This window comes from Antechinus flavipes, chromosome 6 (assembly GCF_016432865.1).
Source record: "Antechinus flavipes isolate AdamAnt ecotype Samford, QLD, Australia chromosome 6, AdamAnt_v2, whole genome shotgun sequence".
In the NCBI taxonomy this organism is placed as follows: Eukaryota; Metazoa; Chordata; class Mammalia; order Dasyuromorphia; family Dasyuridae; genus Antechinus; species Antechinus flavipes.
The window spans coordinates 260933169-260950480 of NC_067403.1; the positions used below are offsets into that span (position 1 = coordinate 260933169).

The following is a 17312-nucleotide window of genomic DNA, read 5'->3' on the forward strand; positions in this document are numbered from 1 at the left end:
AGGAATTGCCCTTAATCTGGCTCCTCTCCCATCCCTTATGCCCCTGACTCTGAGGAAGAGATTCTTAAGGAAAAGTGCAAACAGCAGCAGCAGGACCAAGCACAGAAGTCATCAGGACCTTGGAGAGGGAAAAGGCTAATTCTCAGCCTGGAGCTTCTTCCTTGTAATTATTTGTGATCCTTGGATCTACTGAAGAATTTTCTGTGAGTTTAACCTTATTTTCATATATTTTCATTGATCTCCTCAATGCGCACAGCTGGAAAATTGGTCAGTCTGGAGAATGGGGGTTGCAGAAGTTTCTGCTGCTATATTCTGCTGTTTTCTTTTCTTTTGGGAGCATGTCTTTAGACATACTATAATATGACTCCCAGCAGTAAGGGAGAATTTAGTTTAGATTTTTTCAAAAGTCCCTACACTTGAGGGTTTGAAAGTTGTTCTCAATTCTCCAGACTCAGGGTGAGGGGACCCCATATCTCCCTGATTTTTCTCCTAGTCTCAATCTTCATTTACAGACTCACCCTTTCACAAATATTTGTGCCTAAAGAACATAATTTGTTATGAAAGACAGGCTGAACCCAAAGCAAAGAAAAATCCAGACTTGGTCATGTTCTGTGCTGGTCAGTGGCCTACTTGACTATAAGGTGAGCACCTGCTACAGCATCCCCTCCCCTCTGCCTACACTTCCTGGATGTCTGCTACTTCAGGGTAGGGACAGAATCTCAAAAGAGTAAGTGATGAACAAAATTTTTATTACAGTTTGGCACAGAAAATCAGTGAAAAAATTATTGCATTTCCTTCTGTGAATGACTATGGGTGTGCAACACAGTATGTTATTGGATTTAGTTCCTAAGATGGTTAGTTGTACTGATGTGGGGATTAAAATTGTCCAACCTGCAATAAGAGACTGAGGCAGAGTTCTGAGCCAACATTACCTCCTTAAAATGTCCATGGTTCCCTCTAAAAAAGAGAGCTTCAAATCTTCCTCCTGGGAAATAGCTGTAAATATTATTTCCTTTGTACATTCAAAGCCCCATTAGATTCTCTAATTTGCTATCATTGCAATATTTTCACCCCAATCCATTTTATTTAAGAATAATGGCAATAACTAAACTTGGTGTGCACCAGTTCTACTGTTTTTGTTTGGCTTGTGTTATCAACATAAATCAGTGATATGCTCAACTTCCTATTACTGCTTCCTTATTTCTTTGAATGACCTCTTTGAATTATCGATTGCTTTAAATTTTCTAAATTACTAGTCCTAAAGGACTCTTTAAACCAGAGCAAAGAGATAATCTTTTCTCTCTGAATCAATTAATTAACATGTATTTTGTGAAATGTATTTTATACTCTTACATTAATTGGGGAAGGAAGTCATGCAGTTGCTATCAAAGGGCATGGCTTTAAAATATTGCTAAATATTTTTATTTCAGTGAGATTAAGACCTTACCTGAAATTTTCTTTTTGAAACTCCAAAATTTTTTCTTTCAAATCTTAAATTTGCACTGAAAATGCATACTCTGTATTTAATTGACTTAAGTAACTAATTTAAATTGCAATAGTATCATCAAATTTCATTTACCTTCCTTCCTTTCTGATTTCAAAACAAGTTTCCTTTTTTCTGAGAGCACATTGGGATTGACCTTCAATGGGGAATCACAATTAGGACTTGTTTGGTGCCTTCAGGTGAAGTGTTCAGGTGAAGTAATCTGCATTACTATTAAAAGTAGTAATAATAGAAGGGAAAATAAACTCCACTTATTTATTGCTATTATTTATTATTTTCTTTGCCTTACTCTGCATTGGAAGAATAAAAATTCCTTCCTTCCATAAACATCCCAAAATTAAGTAGAGTTTTTAAGTTTATTCTACACTAAAATTAAATCTAATGTGTGAAAACACGTTGATAGACCAAAATTTCAGACTTGGAGATTGCTTACCTGAAACATTTTTAAGCTTGACAAATGTGCTTCATTTTTTAAATTTTGAGTTGCAGAACTATTTAAGCTCACAAGATTTTTAACCTAACTTCTGCTATATTATTTTCTAAGTTTTTCCCATTATAACACTTCCTTGAATTCCTATTTTGCTAAAATTTTCTGAAGATATCTAATGATAAACGAGATAGTTCTCAAAAGGCAAACCAGATTTAAATCCATCTCTAGTTTTTTAAAGAATAACTGATCTGTGAATTTTATTGTTATTGGAGATTTATTACCCTCTAGGCTTTGATAATACTTCCATATGTTCATTATAATAATTTATAAAGACATCCAAATTGTAATTCAGGAATGAAAAAATAATTGGAACACTCCTCCAAAGCCTACCCATCCACAAACTGATTAGAGGATTCTCTAGCTGGGTACCTTGCCCCACTGAGAAACACTGAAAGTTCCCCTTTGAGTGTAGACAATTAGGGGAGTCAAAGACCTCAGAACCAGTGTCTGAGATATAGCCATCACTGAAAATTCTATCTGGGGTGTACTTCCTTTCAGAAACCTCTGCAGGGATCAGACTTAAAGGTTCAGTTGTAAACATCAGCATCCCATCTCAGGATGCCCAAAATATAGGTATTAGAAGTGTCCAATCTCCAATAAGGGAAACTGAGGTGGCACTCTGAGCCAATGCTTCATAGTCCCCTCTAATGAAATGGAAATCAGGACCTTCCTCCTGATACAAAATGCCCTGTTCTTCCAGGGCTTTGTGTTTACAAAATTTGATACCCAAATATACAAAAAAGGCTTGGTGAAATAGAGAAATCATTGGTTGATAGAGCTAACTGTTAAAGTTCAAAAATGACACATTAGCAGAGGGTTCACAGATTGGAGGCATCTCCCTGTATAAGTGCTCATGACATGATCATATAATAGTCACCTGCTCATGTTGGACAAAAGAAAATGGTCTTGAGGTACAAAAAATGGAGGACTTTCCATGAAATTGAGTCTTCTTTACCATAATGGGATTGGTCAGTATGACAAGGAAAACCAGGGGAAGGAGGACTTCTAATTAGCACCATATGGTATGAGCAAGTAAACTTCCAATCTACGGCCCATACTTCTGGGGCTTAATACACAGAACTTATCATCACTACCACTTTGTTATTCTATGAAATGGATTAATACTGATAGGAACACAGTAGGCAACCAAATTAATTATTTCATACACTAATATATTTTTCTGTTTATTTGATTCTTTCATGTGGGATGAGATGCTAGACTCCCCCTTATCTAAACTGACTAGTTGGAACCATCTCCAGATAGAAATAGCAAGCATTTATTTGGCCCTTACAAAAGGAGGTCCAAGCACATCACCTGGACAGTCCAGCATGGTGTGCGATACGTGGCAGAAACAGAGAATGGGTTATATGGCAGAAAAGACACCAGTACACCCCACACACACACTTCGAGTTGATTTTAAAATTCATTTGATGAACTGAAAAAGGCATAATTATTGACCAATAATCAACAATGCTGTCTACTTCCTGGGGATTACATGACTTTGTGATGTTTAGGCTTAAGTTCTGATTTACTTTACCCTGTAGTCTCTGAGCAATCTTCACTGGTCGAATTCTGCCCCTCTTTTTTATTCTAGCAGCCAGTTATCCCTAGAACTATAGCACTGCCCAAGCCCAGTAGTTTCTTGTCCTATCATTCCCACCTCAAGCAGTCCAGACCCAAATTCATTTGGGACAAAGGGACAAAGGTCACATCTTCTGGATCTGCTTCAGGCTGATAAGGGGCTTAGAGCTGGTGTGGCCCAGTGGGAACCAGACTGAGAAGGGGAGACACCTGACTTGTAGATGGTTTTAGCAGCATCCGAAGGGTGCTGAATATCAGAATCAGTATCAAATGACTTCAGGTTGACCACATAATTAGAATTTCATGGCTTGGAGTCTGGAAGAAACAACTCTCACAAGCAGATTAAAAATGCAAGGACCAAATTTTTAAAAAATAAATTAAAACAGAGTTAGTATGAAGGTTGGGGAGGGGAGGAGATGAAGTATCATAAATGCTTCACATCTAACAACTTTTCCTATAATAAATACCAAAGAACATTTCTCCAAAATCCTGCTTTTGTTTTCTCAAAGGAGTAGGAGCAAAGGATGGGACAATGTGGTCTTGTACACAGTGCAAGGAGTGCTAAGGTGGTCTAGGCGGAAAGGACCATAATATTTGAAAGGCATTAACCACTGGGTAGAGAGGATGGCATACAGAATGAAGATCATAATTAATATGAAATAGGTATGATTGCTGTTCTTACAAGGGAACACTTTTACCCAATTAATAGAAGTCAACAAAAAGCAAAAGCATTTGAAAGCTTTGCCAGGGATCATAGGTTCAAAATCCATCTGCCAGTCCTCCCCTGTGTATGTATCCCTCCTTTAGATAGGCCTTTTCAACAGTCCTTGCAGAATTTACTTGGGCACAAACTGGGCAAACCTGACAGATCTGTTCAATTATTTCTCCTAGTCTGTGCCCAGAGTAAATAGGTTTCTCAAGGTATTGGAGAGCATTTCTTTTCTTTTTTTTTAATTTTAATTTTTTAAAATAACTTTTTATTGATAGAATCCATGCCAGGGTAATTTTTTACAACATTATCTCTTGCACTCACTTCTGTTCCAATTTTCCCCCTCCTTCTTTCCCTCCCCTCCCCTAGATGGCAAGCAGTCCTATACATGTTAAATAGATTACAGTATATCCTTGATACAATATATGTGTTCAGAACCGAACAGTTCTCTTCTTGCACAGGAAGAATTGGATTCAGAAGGTATAAATAATCCAGAAAGAAAAACAAAAATGCAAGCAGTTTATATTCATTCCCCAGTGTTCTTTCTTTGGGTGTAGCTGCTTCTGTCCATCCTTGATCAATTGAAACTGAGTTAGGTCTCTTTATCGAAGAGATCCACTTCCATCAGAATACATCCTCATACAGTATCGTTGTTGAGGTATATAATGATCTCCTGGTTCTGCTCATTTCACTTAGCATCAGTTCATGTAAGTCTCACCAGTCCTCTCTGTATTCATCCTGCTGGTCATTTCTTACAGAACAAAAATATTCCATAACGTTCATATGCCACAATTTACCCAGCCATTCTCCAATTGATGGGCATCCATTCAGTTTCCAGTTTCTGGCCACTACAAACAGGGCTGCTACAAACATTTTGGCACATACAGGTCCCTTTCCCTGCTTTAGTATCTCTTTGGGATATAAGCCCAATAGAAACACTGCTGGGTCAAAGGGTATGCACAGTTTGATAACTTTTTGAGCATAGTTCCAAATTGCTCTCCAGAATGGCTGGATGTGTTCACAATTCCACCAACAATGTATTAGTGTCCCTGTTTTCCCACATCCCATCCAACATTCCGCATTATCTTTCCCTGTCATTTTAGCCAATCTGACAGGTGTGTAGTGGTATCTCAGAGTTGTCTTAATTTGCATTTCTCTGATTAATTAATTCTCATATTTTCACATGGCTAGAAATAGTTTCAATTTCTTCATCTGAGAATTGTCTATTCATATCCTTTGACCATTTATCAATTGGAGAATGGCTTCATTTCTTATAAATTAGAGTCAATTCTCTATATGTTTTGGAAATGAGGCCTTTATCAGAACCTTTGACTGGAAAAATGTTTTCCCAGTTTATCATTTCCCTTCTAATTTTGTCTGCATTTGTTTTGTTTGTACAAAAACTTTTCAATTTGCTATAATCAAAATTTTCTATTTTGTGGTCAATAGTGATCTCTAGTTCTTCTTTGGTCATAAATTCCTTCCTCTTCCATAGGTCTGAGACGTAAACTATCCTATGCTCTTTCAATTTATTTATAATCTCATTCTTTATGCCTAGGTCATGAACCCATTTTGACCTTATCTTGGTGTATGGTGTTAAGTGTGGGTCAATGCCTAGATTCTGCCATACTAATTTCCAATTTTCCCAGCAATTTTTGAAAAATAATGTGTTCTTATCCCAAAAACTGGGGCTTTGGGTTTGTCAAACACTAGATTATTAAAGTTTTTGGCTGTTTTGTCCTTTGAACCTAACCTATTCCATTGATCAACTAGTCTATTTCTTAGCCAATATCAGATGGTTTTAGTAACTGCTGCTTTATAATATAATTTTAGATCTGGTACAGCTAGGCCACCTTCATTTGATTTTTTTCCCATTAATTCCCTTGAAATTCTTGACTTTTTGTTTTTCCATATGAACTTTGTTGTTATTTTTTCTAGGTCATCAAAATAGTTTTTGGGGAGTCTGATTGGCATAGTGCTAAATAAATAGATTAGTTTAGGTAGTATTGTCATCTTTATTATATTTGAGAGCATTTATTTTCCAAATGAATAGCTTGATGTAGGCCAAAGTGAAGTTTCCATTGGTTGGCCTCTGGCCTTAGAAGTAAGCTTAAATGTCCTTGAAACCACCCAGAAGGAAAAAGGACACTCCCCCTTTCTTTAGCAAGGGTTTATTCCTGGGAACTACATGAGGGAATGTAGGAGTCACAAGTTGGGGAATTCAGGGCTGGTGCTCTATCCATTACACCAACTAGCTGAACCCTTTCTTGTTGATTTTGAAATTCTTTGGATAGACTGAAAAGGAAGTAACCATTGATAACTAGTCAACAACACTGTCTACTTCCTGGGGGTTAAGTGACTTCCTGAAGTTTAAGTCTAAGGTCTGACTTACTTTATCCTATATTCTCTTAGGAATCTTCACTGTTACCATTCATGTTGACTTTGAAAAATTGCTTTTCTGTGGTGGAGAGTATATACAATAATATAAATTATGTACTAGGAAAGTTAATAATAAATTTTTTAAAATGTAAATAAATAATTGGGTCACTGAATTTATGAATTGGTCAAAGAATAAAGAAACAACAAATGCAAGCATACATCCAGTAAATAAATAAGAAAATGTCATTTGTTTTAAATTAAGTGGTTCAGCCCACCATTAGGCCTGTCCACATACGTTTTAGAAGGAAGCCAAACCCCCATGTACTAAAGAAAGAGGAAAAGAGAGAAGGAAACAAAGGCTGAATTTGAGTGTGGTCAGAGAAGAAAAGTGAGACAAGTGCAGCCCCAGTCTTCTCCAAAAGACTCATTTCAATAGCTTTCAGTCACATCATGACCAGAGGGAGAGGCAAAGGGGAAAATGAAGCCAGCTTTTTTAAATGGGCTACTTGTGTGAGAGGCACAGTGTTAAGCACTCCATAAATACTGTTTCACTTGATCTTTTAGAGATCTCTGTGAGATTGCTGCTATTTTTGGTCTCATTTTGCAATCTGGAATCAGAGGGAGAGAAATGCTGAATAATGGGTCCAGGGCTACACAGCCAATGTGAGTAATGACAAGTCCTGGAGACAATTTTGGGGTAATTAATAATAAGTTTTTTTAATGATGGCTAGGAAATAAGACATTGAGATCAGGATCTTGGAAGTCAAAGCTGTGTCTGGAAAGCATCGAATTCTTTAAAAGTCTTTAGAAAGGGGGCTGTACCTGAGGTTGAAAATCAACAATCCCTGAGGGGGTGGACCAGGAGCTGGACAGGAGCCTTCTTCACCTGCTGAGGGCAAGAGGAGCTTTAGCTGCCTCCAGGTATCTGGACAAAGGCATCCATTTCTCCTCAGCCAAAGAACCATGACCAGTGAGAGGGTAAGAATAATATCTACATAAACTTCTCTTTCATGATGGAAAATCATGGAGCCAAAGGATTTGAGCAAATTCATGCATCAGAAATGTCATTTAGAAATAGGCTGTGTAATCTGCAATTGGCTGGTTTCTGAATGAAGAAATAGGAAGGGAAAGTCGTAATCTTAATTGAATAAATTTTTTTTCCCCTGAGGCAATTGGGGTTAAGTGACTTCCCCAGGGTCACACAGCTAATACGGTTAAATGTCTGAGGTCAAATTTGAATTCAAGTCTTCCTGACTTCAGTGCTGGTGCTCTATCCACTGCACCACCTAGCTGTCCCAAATAATGAGTTATTAATATGGACAAAATAATGATTTTTCTCACTAGTAAAATTCTGTGACAAAGTTATAATTCATTTTTTCCCTTGGCCTGCACCTCAATGCACTGTGACACCCCTACCTGCACTCTAGAAAGAGGCAGTGAGGAAGAGGAGGCTCTGACTCTTGAAGGGAGAGAGAAGCATAAATGGCCGGGAAACTCCCTGATGTCCTTCTATGTCTCTGTGTCCCCAGGGTGGCTGAGAGGAGCAGGGCTTCATGGAGCGCGGACCACCTGACGTGACTGCGTCCCCTACACCTGAATATCCAGAATATGGTTCTGACAATTCAATGGAAAATAGTGAAGGTGATAGTTCATCTGGAAGCCTTGACTTTGATGACTGGATGAAGATCCTTTCTCTGCTCATTGCCCTGCTTGGGCTGGCGGGGAACGGCGCCGTCCTATGGCTCCTGTGCTTCCGCATCCGGAGGAATCACTTCTCCGTCTACATCCTCAACCTGGCGGCGGCCGACGCCCTCTTCCTGTGCTGCTCCTTGCTGATCAGTATAGATGAACTTAGTAAATCTGTTTTTGATGATTTAACATGGGAAATACGGTCATACTTCAAATCCATGTTCTACACTGCGGGCCTGAGCCTCCTGGTGGCGATCAGCACCGAGCGCTGTCTCTCCGCGCTCTTCCCGCTCTGGTACCGATGTCACCGCCCCAAGCACACGTCGGCCGCGGTCTGCTCTGGGCTCTGGACTCTGAACGGGATGTTCTGGCTACTCTCCTTTGTCTTTTGGCAATATTTATCTACTCAATGTGACAACTTCATCATCATCGAGAGTGCGTGGCTCCAGATCCTCCCCTGTGTGATGTGCATGTCCAGTCTGACTCTGCTGCTGAGGGTCCAGTGCAGCTCCCGGCACCGGCGGCCCCCCAGGCTCTACCTCCTGGTCCTGCTCACGGTCCTCGTGTTCCTGCTCTGCGGCCTGCCGTGGGGGGTCTGGGATATCCTGAATTTTATCTTCGACATAAATCTCATGCGTCCTTGGCCCTTTGAATGCCTGGCCTGTGTGAACAGCAGTGTGAACCTCCTCATTTACTTCTTTGTGGGCAGACTAGGGAATAAGCAGAGGGAGTCTCTCAGGGTGGTGCTCCAGAGGGCCCTTGGGGATGAGCAGGAGTTACAAGGTGGGACAACAAACACCCCCCACACCAGCAGCACAGAAACTACACTCTGAGCCTAAAAAGATGTTCAGACACAGCAGCCCTTGAAGTGAGCCCCCTGCCACAAGCCCAGTAGCAGCTCCCCCCTCCCTGGGAGGAAAATCAGGATTCCCTGTTTAATTCTTTATGTGGATGCCTAAGATGTGAACTCTGGGTAATGAACATTTATTAGGTGCCTATTGTGTACCAGGCACCAGACACCTATTGTGTATCCAAAAAGGATAGAACTCCAAGGCTTGAAACAACTCAGATCACATCTAGTCAACTCAACTCTGTTTTCTCATCTGTAAAATGAACTATTAAAAAAAATGGCAAAGCTCTCCAGTATCTTTGTCCTGAAAACCCCAGATAGGGTCATATGACTGAACAACAAGACTATACCAGGAACTGTACTAAGCCCTTTAAAACATCTCATTTAGGGGCATCTAGGTGGCACATTGGATAGAGCAGCAGTTCTGGAGTCAGGAGGACCTGAATTCAAGTCTGGTCTCTTATCACTTCCTAGCTGTGTGACTCTGGGCAAGTCACTTAACCCCAATTGCCTCAGCAACAACAATAACAAAAATCTCATTTAAGCCTCACAGTACACCTGGAGGGATGTGTTCTCCACATATCCTTTTGACACGTGAAGAAAGAGAGGCAGGCAGAGGTTCAATGACTTGCTCAGGCTCCCAAAACCAGGAAGCATCTGACTGGATTTGAACTCAGATCTTCCTAATACCAGGCCCAGTCAATGCCTTGTACACTTTGGAGCTCCATAGCTTGCTGGCGGCTTCTTTACCTAGGGACTGAGGTCCAGGGGCCCACCTGTCAACAGCCCAGAGGAAGACTTTCATAAAAATGGTCATTGTTCCTGTTCTGAAGAGTAGAGGAAGAAGAAATACACACACACACACACACACACACACACACACACACACACACACACACACACATTGAACAACAATTTCCTGTGGAATATCTTGGAAGAAATAATTGAGCCTCCATTTAATTTGTTTTCTTTTCTTGTAATGGGCTGAGGCTTGAGTTGATGCACTGAGGTCCCAAGCACATGAGGCTAAATAGTAATTGGACCATACTCTATTAATAGATAAGCTTGGAGAGAGAATGGCCCCCACCCACTCTTTGTGCAAGTCCTGATGTGTTGTATAGGAAATGACGATTTTGGTGGGTGGAGGCAGGGGAGTGGAAAAGGAAGGGGAAGAGAGACCTTTGGGACGGCCATTGCCACGGTTGGCTCAGCTCACGTCTCTCTCTGTTAGCTGATTTGTTTCTCTTCTTCTTTTTGCTTTTGCAGCTTTCGACAACTTTTTCTGTTTTTGTTAAGTGTCTGAGGCTGGATTTGAACTCAGGTCCTCTTGACTTCAAGGCTGGTGCTCTATCCACTGAGCCATCTCCTCCCCTTGGGCCAAATGTAATGACCGGGTATTTAAAGTCAGCCGGAGTCAGGAATTCAGGTTAAGGGGAAAATCTTCAATATTTATTGAAGTGAAGAGGTGAATAAAGATTGCTATAGCAAATATAGGCAAGAAAGATTGCGATAGCAAACATAGGCAGTTGCGACAGGAAGCCAGCTAAGAGAGAGCGACGCGAGCCGAGCCAACAGTGGAGCCAACTGTGGAGGCCGCCGTGGCAATGGCCGTCCCAAAGGTCTCTCCTCCCCTTCCTTTTCCACTCCCCTGCCTCCACCCACCAAAATCGTCATTTCCTATACAACACATCAGGACTTGCACAAAGAGTGGGTGGGGGCCATTCTCTCTCCAAGCTTATCTATTAATAGAGTATGGTCCAATTACTATTTAGCCTCATGTGCTTGGGACCTCAGTGCATCAACTCAAGCCTCAGCCCATTACATTTTCTTTTTTTTAAAATCCCCAAAAGCCAGATCTTTTCCTTTGGCTGACTAAGAGAAACACAGAAGACAAAATACAGGCTCACACACACACAAACACAAATTGCTTTTTAAAATCAATCAAGTTTCTGTTTTCAGCCCCACCTTGGGGTGGAAGCAAGGAGGAGAGTCCTGGAACAGAAGCCTTAGGAGGTAGGCCAAATATTGAAGGCTCCTTTGAATTTATGCCCAGTCCTCAGGGAATCCACAGTTCCTCCAAGTGCAGCTTATAACAGACTGCTTTTGGATATAATTATATTGGACTCTTTCCATCAACTTCTTGGAGTTCCCTGGGTCTCAAGGTCTTTGTTCCAACTAGGAGCTTCATAAATCCTAGAGAAATGCTCATTGGCTGATTTCTTTTTCCCTGTGAATGTTTGGACTTTCCAGAAAGAGCTTTGAGAAATCATGGAAGCGAAGGTGTTGAGAGGAACCTTGCCCTCTAATAGTTCTGAGTAACTATGATTAATGTCTTTACATGGAAAGGAGACCCTTAGCTGACTGGCAATCCTCAATGTCTGGATGAAGGTAAAGGAGCATTCTTCCCATTTCCAAAGAGAAGCCCCTCAGCAGAGGATTTTGTAGGGGTGAAGATTTTATGGCCTCATAGGTCTAAAAATCAACAGCCCAGTTGAGGGCCCTGGAACATTCGGTAGGTCTTGGTCCAAAGCAAATCTGGTATCAAAGCTGGCAGCAGAAGAGACTGCATATAAAAGGGTGACTGTTTCTTTGACATTTCACCATAGAGGACAGGTAAATTGTTTGGCAAGTGCTGGGATCATCCTTTGTGCTCCTCCTGTTTGCTATCACCAATATCCTGCAGGAGATGGCTAGGAAATGCCATCACAATGTGGAAGATTTGGTATTAGATTCGTTTGAAGAAAGGGATGGCGGTAAAGCTTGGGATTTATGGTCTTTGTCTTGTTCCCTATTGGCTGACTATATTCTTTCATGGTATCATCATCTCTTGGACTTAACTGAGAAACATTTTGAATAATGATAGTTGTATCTATCTCCTTTTATGGGTTTTCCTTCATTTTAATTAGCAAGGGACTATTGCTCAGGAGGCGTAATTCATCTTTTTTTGCTTTTATTCTCAGCCTTCATTTCTAGTCCCTTTTCTTTTCAGCTTTAAAAAAAATTAATCTCTTCTTAACTTCCAATATTTTCTCATTTAGGTCCCCAGTTAGCTGCTAGGTTTCAGGATTGATCCATTAACAGTTAAAATGTTTTTCATAATTGCCAAGGTTGCTTCATAATCACCATCCCTTTTCCCCAGCTTTTTCTGGAGGGCGTGAGCCACTCGAATCCTTTGTAAAGCCAGAGGTTTTGCTCTAACTCAGTCTTCATTTCTTCCATTTTCCTTTCCGGATCTTCAAGCCTTTGAAGCCCGCCATCTTCTGCACATTCTCCTGTCCTTTAATTTGCTTCTTCAGTCTGAGCAGCTGCCAAACCCTATTCCAATCTCCAGCCGCCTCCTTCTTTCTTTTTCTTCAGCCTCCTTCCCATAGTACGCGGCTGGAGGGGCAGTGGGCACGGTCCGTGGGCGCTGGGGTCCGGCGCAGATGGCAGCTTCCCGGCACGGGGTGGGCGCCAGGCGCTGGGCCTTCGCACCAGCTTCTCTCCCCACACCTCCTTGCCCAGGGGGCCGGAGGCGACAACTGGCCCTTTATCCCCAGCGCCTGGGCGGTGCGTGGCCTGCCCGGCGCGGGGCGTTTCATCGTTCTCCCCTCCAGCCGCATGTCTGACCCGGGCAGACGCTACCCGCCCGCGGGCCCTGGTCTCCAGTCCGCGCTTTTCCTCTTCGTGCACTCTGCAGTCCCGCCTAGTGCTGCTCCTGCCCCGGCGCTGCCTCCCCCACCCCCATCCTTCCCTGTAAGTTCCTGCCCGTCCTACTTTGGCCGTTCCTAGGTGTAGCACATGAACTTCACCGTCCCTGCTAGTACGGCCTTTGGGGTACAGGGACATGGGGGGCGGGGATGGGGAAGCGGGCTTCCTCTTCTTCCTCTCGCATATTCAAGTCCAGACTAATCTTGCGCTTGGAGAGCAAGAACCTGTTGTTCCCTTCTTCCTTTTCCTCCTGTTTTGGGGACGCTGGTTTAAATTATATCTGGCGTCTGGGGCGCGGGTTCCCCGGACCCCTACTCCTCCTCCTCCGGGGAATTGGGGCCCAGGGTGTTGCGATCCGGCCGGATCTCCTTCTGGTCCTGCTGCTGAAGGGGGTGTGAAACTGTGTTCCCTTTAAAATGAACACTCTGAAACTGGGTTCCCTTTTGGTCTGTAAAGAAGGGAGATTCGAGTTTCAGGTCCTTGTGGGAAGCATATCTCCCCAGAGAAGTCAAGTATCCACTGGGCCGTTTTAAGGCAAATCAGCCCACTGAGCTTATGGGGGTGCCAGACCCTTTTAGGAAATTCCAAATTCTTTCTCCAAACCTCCAAAGTGAATTTTCATTCACTTGAAAACCCAGGCCTGGTTTTGATAAGCATCTATGACCGGGGACTTTGGCTTTCTTTTAAAGGGCAATTTTAAAATTCACTTCTTTGCAAAATGTCCAAAGTTAGATCCTGCCCGCTGAGGAGACATTCCCTTCTCAGCGCTAACTCCATTTCTTTAACAGGATTTGCCTCTGAGAAAGTCGGGCTTCTTAGCAAAGCTGGCTTCCTATAAACGATAAATCTCGATTTTGCCATTAATATTTCCGGTTCGTGAATTCTTTCAAAAAGGATCTGTGCCTCCCATGAAAAGGAGATTTCTCTAGGATATACTGCAACATATTTAACATGTATAAGACTGCTTGCCATCTAGGGGAGGGAGTGAAGGGAGGGTGAGGAAAAATCGGAACAGAAGCGAGTGCAAGGGATAATATTGTAAAAAAAAAAAAAATTACCCTGGCATGGATTCTGTCAATAAAAAATTATTATAAAATAAATAAATAAATAAATTTAAAAAAAAAAAAAAGAAAGAAAAGGAGATTTCCATAACTCTCTGACTGCCACTAGAACCCCATCGCTGCGACTTTGACTTGGCACACCCTCCTATTTTCCCCGAGAGCTCGTGCAGCCACCCCACGAGGCTCGCAGGACTGAATGCTCAGCTCCTCCTCCATGGGAGGACTTATGCTGGAGCAGCACAGTGCTCACTGCAATCTGCTGCCCCGTATTTCTTCCTCTTGGGCAATGTCGCCTCCATTTGATTTCTCCAGCGATAACGATCTTACTCCTTCCTTAGTGCTTTCAGTTCCCATATTTTATCTCGTCTACACGTAGAATAGGGTGATCACATGATCATTTTAAACTTTTATCATTTATATAATCCAATATGTTGATAATGTTCGTTAGGTTAAAGCATTTTCCCTGTGTTTCTGATATAAAACCCACTTGGTCATAAAGTATAATTTTTGTAATATACTGTTATAATTTTTAGCCAATGTTTAGTATTTTTGCCTCCATATTCATTAGTGAAATTAGTTTATATTTTTCTTCCTCTCTTTTTACTCTTTGTGGATTAGGTAATCATATCATATTTATTTCTTAATAGAGATTGGTAGGATCTCAACTTTTCTTATCATTCCAAACTATTTAATATTAGAAAAAGTTAATTTTGAATGTTGGATAAAATTCTCTTATAAATCCATCTATACCAGGTGAGTTTTTTTCCCTCCTATAAGTTAATTTATGGTCTGTTCAATTTCTTTTTCTAAAATAGATCTATTCCATATATAACATATATTGTATTTAACTTTTAAACTTCAACATATTTAACATGTATTAGTCAACCTGCCAAATATTTTGGACAAAAAGATCAGACTGAAATGGAATACTTGAGGAAGAAAACCCAGAAGAAATATAAAGAAAATATTGAAGATTAGTTATAAGGGACTAATTAAATTCAAATTATGTTACTTCTGATCTGTGAAAATGTTATTAGTATACTTAAGACTCATTATTACCGGGATAGTTTGAAAAAATTATGAGTTAACTGTAATGGGGTGATTCTAAAAAAAAATTGGGGAAGAAAAAGTAAAAAAGGATCTCATTCAAAAGAAATATGAAAGGAAGAATTGATATAGAGTAAATAGGTGTGGAAGGAAGTCTGCTAGTGCGGGAATCCTACTCTCAAGGGATCTGTGTTGAAAAGGGAGGGAACAATGTACATTTGAAAGGGTATTTCAAAAAAGCCTTCTAAACCTCTAAAAACATAAAAGGATAAGGGGTCAGGAGAATAGAGGGAATTTTAGAAAAGCATGAAGGTTCAGATTTAGGAGGAGAAGGAGAGGTGATTAGAATTCTTAGAGGGATTGGTGAAATAAGGAATAGGAGGGAAAGGGGAGAGGATGAGATAACAGGGATAGGGTAAAGAGAGACAAAAGGACAATAGTGAGTAAAAACAGGATGGAGGAAAATTCATATCTAGTAATTATAATGGGTTTTATTTTCTGCAAACAGTAAATTTTATTCCTATAAGAATTGCTGACATGGTTGGTTTTGTGTATGGTTGAAAGTAACTTAATTATGTACTTGGTTACTTGTGGAATGTTTGCCTTTTTAAGCAATTGCTAGCATTAGTGTGCATTAAGTAAATTTGTGTCTGTATATTGTGCATATGTATTGGTTAAGTGGCATTATTATTTTTGAGTGTTCACCTTTAAAGTGGGACAGTTATATAGTAAAGGCAAAAGGGAAGTTGAGGCACTTCCCATCAACTGTCTCCAAAATGAATATATTCCTTTCAAATGTAGAAGAAATACATTTCTGACTCTCCCTCCTATTGTCAGAATTGATAGGGACAACCCCAAACTTTGCTGAATTCAATGAGGCATCTTTAATAACATCAAATTAGATTATTTAAGGCAGAAACTGATGAATAAGGAAATTCAGCTTCTTGAGTAGAACATCTAAAATAAATGGTACTAAGAGACAAAAAAATAATGAAAATATAGTTCTGAATTAGATTCAGTTTTTACTGAATCCTTTCTTTCAAAAGGATTAAATCATTTGCAAATCTTCTCCTTAACAACTCCCAAACTACCCAAGTACCCAACCTATATCCAACTTTTTCAAAAGGCTCCAAAAGCTTCTATGTTTCCTCTCAAGATGCAAGTCAAAATTTGGGCAGGAAAAACCTCTCAGGAATATAGTTTGGTCAGGCTCTAGGGTTTCGAGTCCTGAAAACATGGAAATCTCCAGGCTATTGTCAAGGAGTATCCCAGCCCCTGAGAATCCAATTGCTGTACTGAACAGTTCCTACTCATCCTGTATTCATATACACCTGGGTATCTGGATCTTTATCTCTCATGATATTATCTCATATATAGGAAAAGAAACACAAAGACTTGGTAACAAAAAGGTGGCTGGGAAGATCTGGAGGAGGATCTTAAGATGGACTGGGACTCAGAGGGCTGAGGGAAGGAAGCAGAATGGCATTTTGGGGGGATCAGTTTTTGTTTGATCAATCTTTCAGGTAATTCCCTGGCTTAGTACTTTATATTAGTGTTGGCTATGCCTACTTCTGGTAGGGGAGTTCTGTGCTGATCCAGTTGCTACTTTCTGGTGTTATTGAATGTGGTGCTAGCCAGAAACAGCTCAGACTGGAGAAATATAAATTATCAGTGCTCCCACAGTGATATTCAGGAAAAATCTAGTCACTGACCTTATGGGCTGAGCCCTTCAAGTTCCTGTCCTGGCTTTGCATCAGAACAACAACTGGATGACAATGTATAGAGTATCCCACTTGGAGTCAGGAATATGAGTTCAAACTGTGACCACACTGTTTCTTTAGATGATTCAGATATTTCAAGACTCAGTGCTCTTCCCCATCCTCATCACCTTCCTGGGGAGCAATGACAATGCTCCAGAAGTCATCTTTCACATCCTGTGTGCCTAAGGTTGGGAAGACAGAACAACTGGAACTTATTTGGTTTGTTAAAGACCTTCCAAGACAGTTTTGTTTGTTTGCTTTTTTCAGCAAGAAGTCATCAACTGTCAGTGTCATATTATTCACTTAATATCTCCAGACTCAGTTTACTCAATTGCAAAATGGAAAAGTTCTCTAGAGATTCCTTGAAACACAGTCCAATGCAAAGTCCTATTATAATACCAAAGAAACTGAGACAAGACCAGATATTAGGTTATTAATATTGTAATAGTGGAGAATTTGGACTAGCTGACACTAGCTGGCTAAATGGGACTCTTCTCTCAAAGCACCAAGCTGCAAGCAATTAATTCCAGAGACTTTTATAGCTCTCCGGCT

At 40.8% G+C, this 17312-nt stretch overlaps 1 pseudogene; it reads left to right on the plus strand.

The window, feature by feature from the left end:
• The first annotated feature begins 8145 nt into the window (after window positions 1-8145).
• On the plus strand, window positions 8146-9185 carry LOC127540223 (mas-related G-protein coupled receptor member X4-like; annotated as a pseudogene).
• The last annotated feature ends 8127 nt before the right edge of the window (window positions 9186-17312 follow it).